Source organism: Crinia signifera, chromosome 11 (assembly GCF_055691185.1).
Source record: "Crinia signifera chromosome 11, ASM5569118v1, whole genome shotgun sequence".
Classification (NCBI taxonomy): domain Eukaryota; kingdom Metazoa; phylum Chordata; class Amphibia; order Anura; family Myobatrachidae; genus Crinia; species Crinia signifera.
In genome coordinates this window covers 42,084,294-42,101,251 of record NC_139227.1, presented here as the reverse complement: position 1 = coordinate 42,101,251, position 16,958 = coordinate 42,084,294, and the positions used below count along the sequence as shown (strand labels likewise).

Here is a 16,958-nt window from a genome sequence, read left to right as displayed (position 1 = left end):
TGTTTCCATTGTTGGGATTTCCGCCACTTAAGTAGCGACTGTATAGTGACTAAGGGGGTTATTCAGGTTGATTCGCAAGGCTGCGAATTCGCAGCCTTGCGAGTCCACCAAACACCGCCCGGCGAACGCACACCCCCTCGCCGCCCCAGCAAAGTGCGGCTTCGCCCGCACAGCTGCGAATGGATGTTTTGCATAAACATCCATTCGCTTTGCTGGGGTGTCCGCCCGCATCATTCGATGGTCACCGACCATCGAATGATGTTTAGCGTGCACGCATATATAAGTGACTTTTCTAGTTGCGTATATATGCGTGCACGCTGGCGTGGATACGGCCGGGCAGCTGACATCCGGTGATGTCAGCCACCCGCCCCCCACACCCGTGTCACTGCCTCATTTCCATGAGAACGCCCAGCATTCTCATGGGAACGCCCATGGAACGCTGGGCGTTCCCATATGGTAATGGGGCAGCCCGGTGCTCCCCGCCCAACTCCGCGATCCCCCTCGCTGCCATGGGTGCGTGCTCCCGGCGACCCGAAAGGTCGCCGTGGGGGCACGCACCATATGCCTGCACATGCGCAGATACCCGTCTGCGCATACGCAGATGGGCAACATCGGAACTGCGTGCGAATGCACGCAGATCTGAATAAGGCCCTAAATGTACTTTATGTGGTAAATTGGGACATACTTCCAAGGAAAGTAACAATAGGCCTTATTCTGGTTCACTCCTTCTGGCAAATTCCTTCTTAGATGGACAAAACCATGTGCACTGCAGGGGGGCAGATGTAAAATGTGAAGAGAGAATTAGATTTGGGTGAGTTATTTTGTTTATGTGCAGGGAAAATACTGTCTGCTTTATTTTTACACTGCAATATAGATCTCACTTTGAAGTAAACCCCACCCAAATCTAACTCTCTCTGCACAAGTAACATCTACCCCACCTGCAGTGCACATGGTTTTGTCCATCTAAGAAGGAATTTGCCAGAAGGAGTGAACCAAAATAACCCCCAATGTTACGTGTAATCTGTGCGGAGAGGAGGGTCATCCCTACAGTAGATGTCCCTGTGCAGAACACAACATGGAGGAGGATGTGCTAACTGGGGGAAAGAAAGATGACCAGATGCAGACCTTTCAGTGGGTAATAGGGAAGCTGCAAGTCAGGAGGGACTGTTGTGGTAGTGGAAATTTCTGCAGCAGTAAATCAAAAAGATTCCTTTCAAGTAGTAAAGGAAAGTAGTAAGAAAAAGAGAAAAGGAGAGGAGGCACAAATCAGTTTAAGTAATAGGTTTGATGTTTTTACTTCAGATGAGGAAAATGAAGGGGAAATTGTTAGAAATGGGGGTGAAATCTTTTTAGTCCCCAAGGTGAACAGAGCAAGGAAAGTGGTAGTAAGCCCAAAGGTAGGGGTGGTACAGGTGAAAAAGTGTAAGAAAAAGAATATTGAAATGAAAAAGTCAACTGAAATGGTTTCTGATGAAGAAATCCAGGATAGTCTGGACTGGGACCCAGTTGGCACAGAGCTGATTAAAAAAAGTGTGGAAAGTAAGGGGGAGGGAAGTGACCTTAGTAATGTGGAGTTAAGTGGTGGGGGGAAAAACATGATTGTGTAACAGAGTGATAGCTTAGTGTCATCTGGTTCAGTAATTGGTCCAAGTATTGAGATGGAAGACAAGGTACTGGGTGATCAGTGCCTGGTACTTAAGTCTGCTTGTGAACCGCCTGACCCAGGTTCCTCTCCTAGTGAGAACCCTGGAAAAATGGTGGTTAAGAAGGGTAAAGTCACTTCTAAGAAGGTGACTAGTAAAAATGCTGGATCCTCTATGAGGGTCTCAGCAAGGTTTGTAAAGGAAAAATGAGCAGGGTCCTGCTTCTATAACCCAAAGAAACATGGATCCCCAACCCATACGATGTGCCACCATTAATGTGGCTTCCGTAGTCTCTGAACGTGCTCGTTTTATGGGATCCGATACGATTTCCCGGCGGTCGGAATCCCGACACTGGAATCCCGACCGCCGAAATCCCGACAAGGGGGGGACATGGATCGCCCCCCCTTGCGGGCTCGCTGCGCTCGCCACGCAGCGGGCCCGGTGCCTCGCTACGATCGGCACGCTATTTTATTCTCCCTCTATGGGTGTCGTGGACACCCACGGAGGGAGAAAGTTTCGGGATTTCGGCGGTCGGGATTCCAGTGTCGGGATTCCGACCGCCGGGATCCCGACCGCCGGGAAATTAACCGCATCCCGTTTTATGGCCTTTGATTTTTTCAATACAGTTGAGATTTATTTTTTGTTTTTGCAAGAGACCAGAATTAGTGAGTTTGACATCCTCCACAAGGCGAAGAGGGAGTGGAGGCGTGGGCCTTCTTACTGGTCTCTTGCGGCCGAGCCGTACAGTGGGGTGGCAGTGCTTTTTACTTTTATGATAACCGTGCACAGGGTTATAGAATTACAGGCATGTACAGTAGGTGTATGATTTGGGATGTCAATCTGAGGGGACATGACCTGAGGCTCATTAATATCTACGGGCCACAGTCAAAATGCGACAGGAAATGTCTCTTCAGTGAGATAAAACCGTTCCTTTTTACAGCTCAGCAGATTGTCTTTGGTGATTTCAACACCGTTATTAGGCCAAAAGACAGGGGAGGTTCAAAGGCAGCCCTGGGCTATGATTTTAATTTTTTAGTTAGCATGGTTAGACAGGCAGGTCTGGTAGATGTGCACATTCGCCATTCTCCAGACCTCACGGGTTACACTTTCTTTAGTGGTAGTCGTACGTCTAGAATAGATAAGTTTTTTTGTTAAGGAGACCTCGAAAACTTTGCCTCCAGAGGTAAAGCCAGTAGAGTTCTCTGATCACGTTTTTCTCTCATTTTGAATGCTTCAGAAGCTACTCAAAAGGTCCGGGGCCTATTGCGATTGAATTCTGAGCTCCTAAAGGAGGGAAAGGTTAGACAAACCCTTAGAGACTTCTTTCAATCTCAAGAAACACTTTTGGAGGCTGGATGGAGTAGATCTGAGTGGTGGGAAGAAATAAAAAAAAAAAGGATTCAGAGATTTTTCAAGAGGTGAGTAGCTAAAAAGAACTTGATAAAGAGAAATATCTACCAGTGTTTGAGAAGGAAATTAGATTTCTTGATTTCTGAGTGTGGAGATAGTGGGGAAATCTCCCCAGTGAAGGCTCAGATAAGGGAATATCAGAATAACCGGCTGGATTCTTTGATTTTGGGAAGGGATTTTGGCAAATACCACTCGCCTGATCCTTACCAGAATTGCGGAAGATCATTCGAGATGAAGGAGGTGAGGGGTCTTTTTGATAAACAGGGTGTTCTTTGTGAGGCTAAGGAAGGCATCTTGGGAGTCATTAGATTTTATTACTCCGATATTTTATCTGAGCAAGCACTTATCAGAGAAAGGATGGAAACATTTCTGAGGGAGACGCCTGGACTTTGTAATCCAGATGCCTCGATTGATACCTTGGGCAGGAGTGTGACAGCAGAGGAAGTTAAGATGGCGATTGATGAGTGGAGTTGTAAGAAATCCCTAGGCCCAGATGGTTTAACATCTGAGTTTTATAAAGTGTTTGCTGACCTCTTGATTCCTCGCCTAGTAGAAGTATATAATGAGTGCCTGGGTGGGGGAACCCTCCCTCCTTCTCTGAGGAAATCTGCCCTCATATTACTGTCCAATGGGAAGGACCCATCTCGTATTGAGAACTGGTGCCCCATTGCACTTCTCAATACAGATTGAAAGATTTTGGCAAAGGTACTTTTCAACAGGTTGTCAGAATTATCAGAACACCTACTTTCCCCATCCCAGCACTGTACTGTGAAGGGCCGAAGCACAAATAGTGCTGTCCTTGGTGTCCGGGAGGCCATAGAACGGTGCCATGCTGAGAAATGGGGAAAATACTTGCTGGCATTGGATCAGTTTGACCGAGTAAATCATGAGTACCTATGGGCCCTACTTGAAAGGTATGGTTTTCCAATCAGGGTGGTGAATTGGCTCAGAACAATATACAGTAAGGCCGAGAGCTTCCCACTTGTTAATGGTTGGGTGGGCCCTGCTTTTGAGGTGAGCTCTGGAGTCAGTCAGGAATGTCCCCTGAGCCCTCTCCTGTATGTATTCGCGATTGACCCCTTCATAAGAAGGGTAGAGAACGGTACGGTGGGAGCGGTACAGCTGGGCTCAGAGTTCCCTTTTAAGGTGGTGGCTTATGCAGATGATGTCACAGTGGTTCTGTCATCAGTGGCAGAGGCACGTGATGTGGAAGAGCTCATCTGTGAATACTCTGTAGCCTCGTGCTCTAGAGTAAACCAAGAAAAGTGTGAAGTTTTCTGGATGGGGGAGGAAGGGGAAGAATTTTCCCTTCTGGACAGCCTCCTTCGGCCCAGTCCTCAGATAAAGATTCTAGATATTTGTTTTGACCATGGGAGAAGTGTCTGGAGAATGCTGCCAAGAAAGTGGAGTGCTGGAAGAGGTGTAAATTCTCTTTCAGGGAAAGGGTTTACTTTTACAAAACTTACTTGATCCAATTATTTTTATGTCAGCTATGTGTGGTTTTTGCCTCAATCTTTATAGGCCAGATTGAACTCCTTGTTTTTCCTTTTATTTTGGGGAAACAGGATGAATCTAATCAAGAGAGATATTACTTACAAGTCGAGGAAAGTCTGGCATGATCAACCCTGTCATCTTTTTTTTACAACTTTTTTAAAACTTAATCTTGGGAGTTTATTGTTAGAAACTCCTCCTCGATGGGTAAGTGGATTTGAAGTCTGGGTGTCCCCCTTCCTCAAACTTCCTCAAACTGGTTAGGTGGTGGCCAAGTGAAGAATCCTCAAATTCGGAAAGGGTATCTTCCGATCTACGTTATCTAGAGCTTGAAGGTGACAAAGCGTTCGGGTCTGGAAGTGGGGGAAGTAAAAAACCTTTCCATGAAGGATTGGGGGAGAGGATTTTGCGAACCCACTTTCATGTTCTGCTGTCACTAAGGGATTGCCGAATGATGTCTCTTCAGCTGGATTGGCTCTCATAAATTAAGAAAGGATACCGCTGAAGTTTAGAGACATTGCTTGGCTTTCTTTCCATGGGAAGCTTTACGTGAAGGGGAACATGATGTGGAGGAATGCCAATGATTGTGGTTGTCCATGGGAGGAATGTCTAGGGGAGCTGGAGACGATGGACCATTTCTTGATCGGGTGCCCCTTTAATGTAAAAGTTTACAAGAGAATTTCAGGAGCTTTGGGTATCCCGTGCCTTTCGGGGCTTAGTTACCGAGAGTGGGCTTATGGAGCATTCAGAAGATATGGTGTATTTAATTTGACCACAATTTATTTAGTCAGTTTAGTAGCTAGATATCACACATGGATGGCACTGTCAGGTTTCCCTAAAGGATAAAATCCTTCCTTGTGAAGTGGTGGTGGATTTGATTCTACACGAGGTGGGGAGGATGATGGATCTAGACAGGAAAAGGGTGGATGCTGCCAGGTGGTCCAATTGGTGGGGCCACCTGAAACCCCCTTGAGTAGCTGCCAGAAATCCTTTTCCAGGTTTAGCTGGAACTTTGTATCTTTTTACATCCTGTAGTTTTAAGGGTTTTTAATAGAACAGGTTTTGCATAGATCTAAAAAGCCTTGCTCAGTTTTCCTTTGCAAAATATGTAAATATTGGGATGAAGTGCTTATAAAATTAGCGTTCGTGTGTGTGTGTGTGTGTGTGTATGTGTATGTATATGTATATATATATATATATATATATATATATATTATACATTTGTTTTTCGCTGTTTTGCTTATTAGGGATATGTAGCCTTTGCTATATTGCAGTTTGCATTAATTTATGTTGTGTATTAATATTTCATTTGTGTTAAGATGTAAAATACTTTTTATTTATTTATTGTAATATATTGTAAATGTTGTTGCAAGTTTAATAAATGGGAGAATTCCCTCTCAGCCCAGGGATTAGATAGTTCTCAGCAGTGACAATCTACCCATATTTACTAAACTGTATAATACAGTAGCTTTATTTGTATGTTTTTTAATGTATAAAACATACCTCTCAACATGACACTTTCTGGGAGGGACACAATGCTCTGCTCCTGGACTTTCATCTTAATTTATGATTGCTATCACCTGTGGTGAAACACCTTTCTTATTTGTTACCCTGTTCAAAACAGGTGATGGCAAACATACAGTAAGAGGAAAACCCAAAGCAGAGCATTGTTTTCCTCCTGGCACGGGTCATGTTGGGAGGTATGTATAAAATCATACCTCCCAACATGACCCTCTCCAGGAGGAACACAATGCTTTGTTCCTGGACTTCCCTCTTAATATATGATTTCCATCACCTGTTTTAAACAGGTTAATGGATAAGAAAGGCACTTCAACAGAGGTCAGATTAATCAAAAATTAAGGTGAAGTCCAGAAATAGAGCATTCGGTCCCTCCTGAAGAGGGTCATGTTGGGAGGTATGTAAAATGTTTGTGCTTTGAAAATAAAGTATAATAACAGTAATAATTAGAATATTATCTATCCAATTTACTATCACTTGTAATATATTTTTGTACCACAAGAGGGAGCTCCGAGTCCATAAACCAGGTAAAAATTACAATTGCAATCTCTGTGCCAAACAGCATTGAGTGTCAAATAGAAAATAAGTAAGTTTATAACTAATATTCATTGCAGACTTCATGCAGAAATGGTGCAAAAAAAAGTTTATCATAATGGATCACTGAACAATGTCATTTGTTTTAATGTTTCAAAATTAAGAATAACAAAGAACAACAGGGTTCAAATTAAAATATATTACACTTTAAGACCAATTATAAGTGCTACTTTCTATCTCGTTATGAAGAGGTCATCGGAAGCCATTTATTAAAGGCCCATACACACTAGAAGATTATCTTTCCAATCTGGCTGGTTGGAATGCAAATCTGGAAATTTTGGGGAGCAAATGACAACTGACCATTTGCTCCTACACATGGTAAACAGACACAAATTGGTATACAAACTAGAAGATATGAAAGACCAAAAGTTATTGGTGAACAATTTCCCTTGAGCTGATCATGAAAGATATTGTGCATCCACACTGAACACTGGGTGCATGAGCAATATTGGCAGATTGACCTGCATGTCCAGAAGATATCAATATCGTTATCAATGAGCGGAGGGGGGGGGGGGTTGCATTGTTAGATATATTAGGCATACACACTAGAAGATATTGCCATCAATATCATTCAGAAGCTCCTTTTGTGGATGAGATTGATGCCTATATCTTCTAGTGTGTATGGGCGTTTATGCAGATGACTGCTTTTGTCCATTTTCCAGCATTTGGGAGCAGACGGTCGATAGTAATTTGTTCCCAGAAATGTCCAGATTTTCATTTCAACCAGCCAGATTGGAAAGATGATCTTCTAGTGTGTATGGGCCTTAACACAGTCAAATGTGCAGCAAACAAATCAGTAATTATGTTTGATCAAATGCTAATTGGACGATGAAATTAAGTAAAATACCTGATTGGTTACTAACATGTTCTTAGAGAGTGATAAGGTGGAGAGCGATACAGTACCCACCAACCACCTCCTGTCTTTATTAAGCCATAAACCCTTATTTATCAAAGCCTGGGGAAGATAAAAGACCAACCAATCAGCATCTAACTGCCATTTAACAGGCTGTGTTTGTATCATGACAGGAGCTGATTGGTTGGTAGATTATGTCTCTCCAAGCTTTGATAAATCTTGGCGATAGGCCTTAATAATGCAGTTAGAAGCTGATTGGTGATCTCCTCCTGCGCCGAGTAGGGGACCAGTGCAATTCAGTACTGAGAGTAGAAATGGCCTAGAGGTTGGATAGGGAGGACATGGCTGCAGGGATTCGTCCATCTCTGAGCATAGGTGGAATGTCCTGTCTTATTCCCGAGCATGCAGTGCCAGCGCAGATGCAGCCACATTGTGTGCAGCGCTGACGCAGGGCCCAAAATCTATGAGCTAGCATCTCTGCTTCATTCCTGTCTTCCTACTAAAGCAGACAGGTACACCAGCGCCTCCCCCTGGCCGCAGCCGGAAGGCATCCGCACATGCATATACGCCCCGCCATCGGAACGGGGCCAAATTCGGCCTTTAGTACATCTAGGCCCTCATTTAGGTTGGCGATGTTCGCATCTTACCTAGCACCTGAGATGCCACCCGGCTAACTAGACACCCCACCCCCGCGGACCATCAAATTATTTCTCCTGACTTTTACAGTATTTGCAAGCGTCGGGATGAAGACAGGGCGGGCGACTGGCATCATGTGACATCAGCCACCCGTTCCCGGCAGGCATCGGCCTGCCTGAGTACATACCCATTGGCATTTTCATGGGGGCGCCCATAAAATGGTGGGTGTTACCATGGTCCATAGCCATCACCTCCCACGTCCACCCCCAGGCCCTCCCTCCATGCTTCGCGCACCACTTGCTGTCGGGGGTTGCTCAGTAATGCTTGTTATTCTGTGTAAGACTGGACCAGGGTCGGGTGATCTGTGCATTTTGGTAGCACAGGGGCAAGACGCTGCTGCTGTATAATATAATAGGATCATTGGACAGTGCAGTCTGCGGTAATATTCTTCTTCAGGCCAAGATTCTTTGTAACTTTTTATAGATTTTCCTTTATTTCAGGAAATTGCTTTCGCAGCCGCAGTGAGCGCTGGGTCACCTTCAGGGGGGAAATCGTAGCAAATAAAAAAATATTTTGTGTAAAATCTTCTATTGTGTATTATGGGCCTGATTCTGAAATGTACGCAGTGGCAGGAGGGACGATCTACGATCCGAGTTCTGCTTCCAAAGACGCAGCATCAGATCGCCTGTGCCAACACTGCCCTCGGCGATCTGCATAATCCGAAGCTTACTCTGATTGGCTATCAGAACTCCTCTGACAATGCAGAGTCTGGGGCACCTCATTTCCAACCAATTGGAGCCAACTGTATTCTTCTGAAGTTTTAAATATGTTTGATGAATCAGCCTTTCCTAAGGGGCTCGGTACCACGGGTCCCCTGGTCATGGGCATCGGACCACACAGCTCTCACTGTTGGGTGATTGAGGATCTCTTGATACAATGTGTAGCTCATTGAACTGTTTTAGGGCTTGTCATAAGAAAGCAGGGCCGGAATGGCCATCTGGCACTTCTGGCAAATGCCAGAAGGGCCAATAGCCAGGTGGGCCGATTTTATCCATCGATTTTATGACAGAACCTGGCAGAGCCGCCTTCTGGGCGGCACTGTGCTGAGAGGCCAAGTCATTTGCATGTTGACGTCATGATGCGGCTGCGTCATGACACAAAGTTCCGTGCTCGTAGTATGATTGGCGAGGGTGGTGGAGCTGAGAGGAGGACACCATCCTGCATCATTTGCACAGGGGAGGGACATTATGATGCGACCAAGCCGGCCTGCCTCTGTGAAAGATACTAGTGGGACGATCTGGGCGCCATCTTTAATACAAATGCCTGTACTCCCACTCCGAGTCTCCGATTGGCCTCTGCACTGCAGACATGGGCGGTGCAGGTAACTTTGCACCAGGATATGTTTTGAATCTGTTCTGCATAAAAGTATTGTTACTGCAGCAAAATTATGATGCAAGGACACGCCCCAATTAAGTGTCCACACCCATTTTGATTGATCACACCCCCTTATCTGGAGCCGCGGTGTGCCTGTGTACTTTAAATGCCAGGGACTATTTTTAGTCCCATTCCGACCCTGTAATAGAGTGTGGAGACAAGGCAGCCCCTTGAATCCCTACCGTGGGATGAGATTGCCGTGGATAACCGTGGAGCTAATCTCAAAACCGCTGGTGACGTCTCCTTCTCAGCCAATATATAAGGGTTCTCTAAAAGGGAAATAGTGACGTCCCCTTATTAACATTGTAACAAGGTCATAACCATTAGCTACGTCTTAGTAAGTGGATGTAATAACCACCAATATTCATACAATATTCATACAATATTCATCTCCTCTCCCGCAGAACGTAAAGATGGCATTGTACGTCTATATGAAATATGGATCTTCACGCAGTCTTTTTTTTTTTTTTTTGTACGATGTCATTTTATGTTAATTGAATGCCACTGTTAATCTAATGGAGCTGAGATTTATGATACTTCTTACACAATGTCATATTCCAATCAATAGATTTTCCAACATTTGGATGGACAGACGTGAAAATGTGCTTAATCTTGGCATTTCTAGGCGATCAGCTGTCAATAATTCCTCATTTCAATCCTTCATATGGGCAGATTAATGCTTAGGAAGTTATTGCATTAATCACCAAAATTAAGTTTTGGGCGGAAGAATGTTAAAGGTCACTTGCATTTTGAAGAGCACTGGGAAGAGATGTCCAGGCAGCAGACTGCGGGACTAAATTAAATAATGCATAATTGAATGTGTGTGTTTTAAATAGTCCTGCTTGCATAAACACTACTATGCAGATTCTGCTGAAAAGTCTGCACGCTGCATTTCATGCAGTCTCCTCGCAGTACACTGAACCCCTCCACTGTTCGCTATATTAAATTCTGAACCCCAAAACTGGAATGCTCAGGTATGATCCTTGGGTAAAAGTAAACTATAGTGTCCAGAACTCACTGTACATTCCAAAGCACCTACGATCGAAACCAAAGTATTTTATACTAATACAGACTGCTCTAAGCAATCAAAACTGAGACTGCAGTCATTTGAGCTGCAGTGATGTCATTGGCCCCGCCCATCTGTATGAATCCACCAATACATTGAACGCATTTTAAAGCAAGTCAGCGAAGATGCCACACTTACGCAAAATGCTGCCAAGAGATGACACGTATTGGAAGTATAAAATATGTGTTCTCACTGTGACATTGTGTATACTGTAAATGACTTCATGAGTTAGATTCCCACCTTGGCTCTATCTGTGTGGGGTTTGTATATTCTCTCTGGGCTTGCGTGGGTTTCCTCTGGGTACTACGGGTTCCTCCCATAATAAAACATATACTAGGAGGTTAACTGGCTCCCAACAAAAATTATCCTAGTGTGAATGTGTGCGCGTGTACATGTGGTAGGGAATATACTGTAGATTGTAAGCTCCAGTGGACGCTCTCTGTGTGTATATGGTAGGGAATATAGGAGGTCAATATCACAGCTTTGCGAGCAAACTAAACCCCACCCGCCACCCGCACAAACGGCCACCTTCCCTCACATGGTGAATGTCCCCGCACGCATGCGAATGGATGTTTAGCATAAACATCCATTTGTAGCCTTGCGTGCGGGGCCAAAATCATTTGACGATCGCATCCATCAAATGATTTCTTAAGAGCTCGCAAATCTAAGTCACCCTCTGGTGCACGTAGCAGGGTGGGCAGCTGACATCATGTGATGTCAGCTGCCCACCCCCAGCAGCCGCATCACGGGCGAAATACCATGGGAACGCCCAGTGTTTTCATGGCGACGCCCATGAAACGCTGGGCATTCCAATGGGCGTGACCCATGCCCGCCGCCCCACACTCCCCTGCCCACTCTGCTCCATGTGAACGTGCCGCCGACAAGGCAAGTCGCCACATCCGTTCGCACACGTGCATAAGCGAATATGCGCTTGCACAGGCCTTCATCATCGCTCCCCATTGCGACCTAAAGGATTTCATGATCGTTCCGCTCTTAGCTAGAGACAGAACATCCTGGCCAATGCGTTCCACTGGTTCATTTCTCCTATAATTCTCTTAGCGCCAGTCTTACACACAATGGTTATAACTAAACGCCAGAACAGGAACAGATCAACTAATTGTTTATCAGATCTTCATTTAGTAGGTTTATCAATATCTTCATTCTCTCCTCGTCTCTAGAAATGTTTTCCCATAGATATACTTAATATATGAACATCGTACAAAATGCGATTAAAAATCACCCTAATGCGATTATGTACGTTGACTTGGATCCGCCGCTGTGTTTGCTATCACATTTCCGACTCGTTTATAAATGTGATATAGGATAGCTTTGCATCTTTGTAATTTTATTCCAATTTAGAGACTGTACAAATATTAATATTTGCCTCAATAAAGGAGCCTTGGAGGATTCCGATGTGTCTCCTCTGAATGTGGCTTTTATGAGAAAGCTTTAAATATGATTTTTAATAAATTTTTGGTGAACTTTATTACATTTCTGGAGGTAATTAGGGAATATATCCTGGAAAGTTTATTCTAAAAACAATGTTTTCAGAAATCCGTTTTGTTTAAAATTAACAGAAGGGAAAAAAAAGAAAATCGCGTCTGTTATATCTGAATGTTCCCACATATAAAAGGAATGAAATTCTGTCTCTGTGATGCACGAGTTCTCTTGTTTTATTACAGCGAACAGCACTTGTCATGGACCCTAAAGATAGATCGATAGATAAAGAGGCAGAACTACATTGGTGCAGCAGGCGTAGTGCTCCGGGGACTGCTGTCCCTGTTACCCTCTTTCTGTCACCCTCTGTTTTTCCCTGTCCCCTACTGCCTCTCCCTGTCTCCCCCTGCGTCTCCATGTCACACCCGGCCTCTCCCTGCCACCCCCTGTCTCTCCCTTTCATCCTCTGCCTCTTTCTGTCACCCTCTGCCTCTCCATGTTTCCCCTTGCCTCTCCCTGTCACCCTCTGCCTCTCCCTGTCACCCTCTGCCTCTCCCTGTCTCCCCATGCCTCTGTGTGTCACCTACTGTTTCATACACTCCAACTGTACCGATGTTGCCAGTACAGTACCGTTTTTTTAACAGTTTTTACTGACATAAAAGTGTACCGATTGTACTGGGTTTATCGGGGTTTCACTCAAGTGGCTCCTCCTTGACCAGCAATTGGGCCCCGGCGGGAACATAGATGTAATCCAGCCCTACAGTGTTCTGCACCCATTCCCAGTGGTGCATTGCGGGGGTCCCGACTAGCGTGCGTCACATCATAACATCACGTGGCTCCGGCGCAGATCCTCCCGCACTCTGTGGCTGACACTCCAAGCCTCCTGGAGTAGCATCACTGGCGGGAGGTGAGTGCTCAGCAGGCACAAATCATTTTCTAAATTTATGATGCTATAGCCTGCCAGTCGTCCTATCAACCCTCCCTATGCAAAGTAAAATGTGAAGTACTCATTTGGAAAGGGGGCATGGCCAAATTATATATTTGCACCTGGGTAACTCACAAGTGCTACCACTGAATATATGGATGGATAGATAGATAGATAGATAGATAGATAGATAGAGAGATTTATCTATCTTTAGCCCCGTACACTGAGGGCGATCCGGCTTTTGGCTGAGCGGCGTGATGAAGCACCAACAATCAGCACATAGAGAGACACCCGCTCAGTGCACTGCGATGCTTTGTGCTGAGCTTTCGTGCTGAGCGCTGATTTGCCTATTTTTATAATAGACACAGCCCCGCGATCTAGAAATTTCCGGGCATACTACTCAAGGGGTTAAGTCGACAATGGGAATTTTCACAGTCAAAAGGTCGACTTGTGGTTTTCATGTTTATTTGTCTTGAATGACGACATAGTCGACATGGACACCCTCAAAGTGTACTGCGTCCCCTCGCATGGCGCGCTGTGCTCGCCATCCTTCGCGCACACTATTTTATTCTCCCACCATGCCGTAGTGGATGGTAGGGCATGAAATAACACCTGTCGGCACACGTTGGCTAAAAAAAAAAAATGTGAAAAACTGCAAATTTTTAACTGTCAACCTTTTCATTGTTTCCCTAATGCTTGTGTCGACCTTCCAAAAGCACTGGCTTTCCCTTTGGGCGATAGCGACGTGCAGGACCGCGCAGCGCCATCGCTGCAGGCCATACATGCAGAGCATTCCATTCTCCTTGTCTAAGTGATCTAGTGACTAGACAGATCGCTTAGACAAGGGGCTGAAATCGCCCCATGTGTGCTGCTTTATATAGATTAGTTACAGATGGAGATGCTCTCATCGAGCCTGCACCCAGCGCGCTGATCGCCATGCCGCTCGGCGAATGTTCACTGTCTCGCTGGCTGAATATCTGGCGGGCTGGTGACCTGAATGAGAGTGGATCCATCTGATGATTGCTAGACAGACATAAGATAGATAGACAGACAGACAGACAGGGCTGGATTAAGGGGGGAGGGGCACAGGGGTTCAGTAGCCCAGGGCCCACCTCTATCTAGGGGCCCCTGTGGTTGGCATGTAATTTAAAACAAATATATATTATATATATTTTTTTTAGCTAAAGGTTTTGTGCATGGGAGTGGGGAAGTGCTGCAGCTTCACCTACTGTATCTGTCAATGTGACAATGATTAACCCCTCCGTGGTATTCCCGAGAATTTTATTGCCCAGACTTGCAAACCCGGAAAATTCTCGGGAATGTTGCTGGTTAGAGCCGGCTCCGGCTGCTCAGCGGCGCGCTCCTTTCCCCTCCCCGACCCCGGCTGTGTGACAGTCTGATAGTGCACAGATTTCATGCCAGTTGCCGGGGGCAGGACCAGGTTGCCGGTAGGCAAGGGCCGGGCAGCAGCTGATACACAGATCGGTGGCGCTGCTCGGACCTGGGGACACAGTGGTGGGACCCCCGAAGGCTTAATCTGGACCTGTAGATAGATAACCACTTTGTAACCACTTTTAGTTTTCTATGCCAGCTCGCCAGCGGCGGCGTTGTGGCGAGCCCAGCGCTGGCTGAGAGACACTCCATCTGTATAAGGACTGAGGGAAAAGGGTGGAGAGATAAGGAGGAGGATGCAGCAATTGAGTTCTGCTGCAGTCTGCCATTGTCTCCAATAACTCAATTCCAGGAGCCCGTGATTCCTGGCATTGAGCTTTTTTCCAATCCTGAATCCCAGGATTGGAATCGCTACTTCCAACTCAGTGCCAGATTCAGCAAAGCAAAAAACCCAAGTCATTTTGGGGGAATTTTACTAAAGGAAATTTGTAAAAAATAGGTGTATTTGTATTTAGAAATACACTTATTTTTGACATTTACTATCCCGAAAATACGGCAATTCGTAGTCGTATTGATAGCACATCAATACGACTACGAATTGCCGTATTTTCGGGATAGTAAATGTCAAAAATAAGTGTATTTCTGGATACAAATACACCTAATTTTTACAAATTTCCTTTAGTAAATTTCCCCCTTTGTGTCTGGAACAAACCCTGTTGCTATGCACAGGGAGAAAATGCATTTATATTGTTTCTGTGCAGGGTAAATCTAGCCAAAAAATGTTACAGTTTTTTATTTTTACATCGCTATTTAAACTTCAGTTTGAATACATCCCACCCAAATCTTACTCTGCGAGTTACATCTGCACCCCTGCAGTGCAACATGGTTGTGCACATTTCCGTGCTTGTTTGCTTTCTAACAAAGCTGAATCAGGCCCTCATGAGGTAAATATAGTAAATCCTTTTTTATAATACCAGTTAACAGAATGTTGTAAATGACTGCGCCATGGCCAATGAGTTTTTGGGGAGATTAGGAAAGTTTAGCCTGGACAGAGATGTGCGCAAACGCAGATACGATTTTGCTAGTTGCGCAAATTGTGAAAGCTAGTAATACTCAGGAACTGTACACACAAAGATGTGCACATGAAAATGATGTAAACACAATAATTACAGGGGGTTTTGCTAAATATTAGGGCGCTGGACTTTCACCAGTAATTATTAAACTCACCACGAGGTGCTGCCGGGAAAGAAATGACCATGTCAAAATGAGTATAGGTCATTGGGTTCACCCATATTAGGTTGACATGCATTGAGTCGACCACTGAAGGTTGAAATGTCTTAGGTTGACACATGAAATAGGTCAACATGTAAACACAGGTTGGAAGGTCAACACGAGCATTAACCCCTTGAGTGGTGGGTTTTGCTGGGGCAGGACAAACCTACTAGGGCAGAACCCACCACAGAATCAAGGAAGCCGCTGCTCCCCCCCCCTCCTCACCTCTGCTCCCCCCCCCCCACCTCTGCTCCAACGTTACTATGCCGGAGCTCCCCTGCCGCCGCTTCCCCCTGCCGTCTGTCAGTCACAACACAGGCGGCAGGCTCGGGATGTTTCGCGGCGGCTCTGGAGGACTCGGGTGCCTATCCTCTCCCGAGTCCCCCCGAGCCGCGCCAACCATCCCCTAGCCTACGTCACAGTGAATGGCGGCTGGTGGCAGGGGAGCTCCAGGTAAGATCGCCAGGGCGGAGGGGGTGGAGGCGACAGGAGGGGGGTGGAGGCGACAGGAGGGAGGGGGGTGACGGGGGGGACCCCTGAAGGTAGTGCACCAGTGGTGCTCCACTGTGGTATGCCCGTAAAATTCCGGGGACAGCCTGCTGCGGCAGCGCAGCTGAGCCCGAGAAATTTCCGGGCATACTACTCAAGGGGTTAAGTCGACAATGGGAATTTTCACTGTCAAAAGGTCGACTTGTGGTTTTCATGTTTATTTGTCTTGAATGACGACATAGTCGACATGGACACCCTCAAAGTGTACTGCGTCCCCTCGCATGGCGCGCTGTGCTCGCCATCCTTCGCGCACTCTATTTTATTCTCCCACCATGCCGTAGTGGATGGTAGGGCATGAAATAACACCCGTCGGCACACGTTGGCTAAAAAAAAAAAAAAAATGTGAAAAACTCACTGCAAATTTTTAACTGTCAACCTTTTCATTGTTTCCCTAATGCTTGTGTCGACCTTCCAAAACGGTCAACCTTATCACGTCCACCTATTTCATGTGTTGACCTTAAGTGGTCTACCCGATGCATGTCTACCTAAAATGAGGATTTATATATAGCTGTGCATTTCAGATGTGAATTAGCCCCTTGACTGCTGCACAAAGCCGTATCAAGTGGCGTGTAATTAGGATAAATATTCAGCTTGTCCTGTATATTGTACTCCTCAAGTCTCCTTAACAAACAGACCATTAACTGCCGCTATTACCACGGTTAAGAATAGACGCTCGGTTTAATGTTGTCGTCCCGCGCTCATTGCAGATCTGTCCCCGCGCTGATACATCTTCCAATA

At 45.6% G+C, this 16,958-nt stretch overlaps 1 protein-coding gene across 8 annotated transcripts in view; it reads left to right on the top strand.

Annotated features, from left to right (window-relative positions):
- ZNF536 (zinc finger protein 536) overlaps window positions 1–16,958 on the top strand; it is a 557,864-nt gene that overhangs the window by 487,208 nt on the left and 53,698 nt on the right. The window lies entirely within an intron of this gene.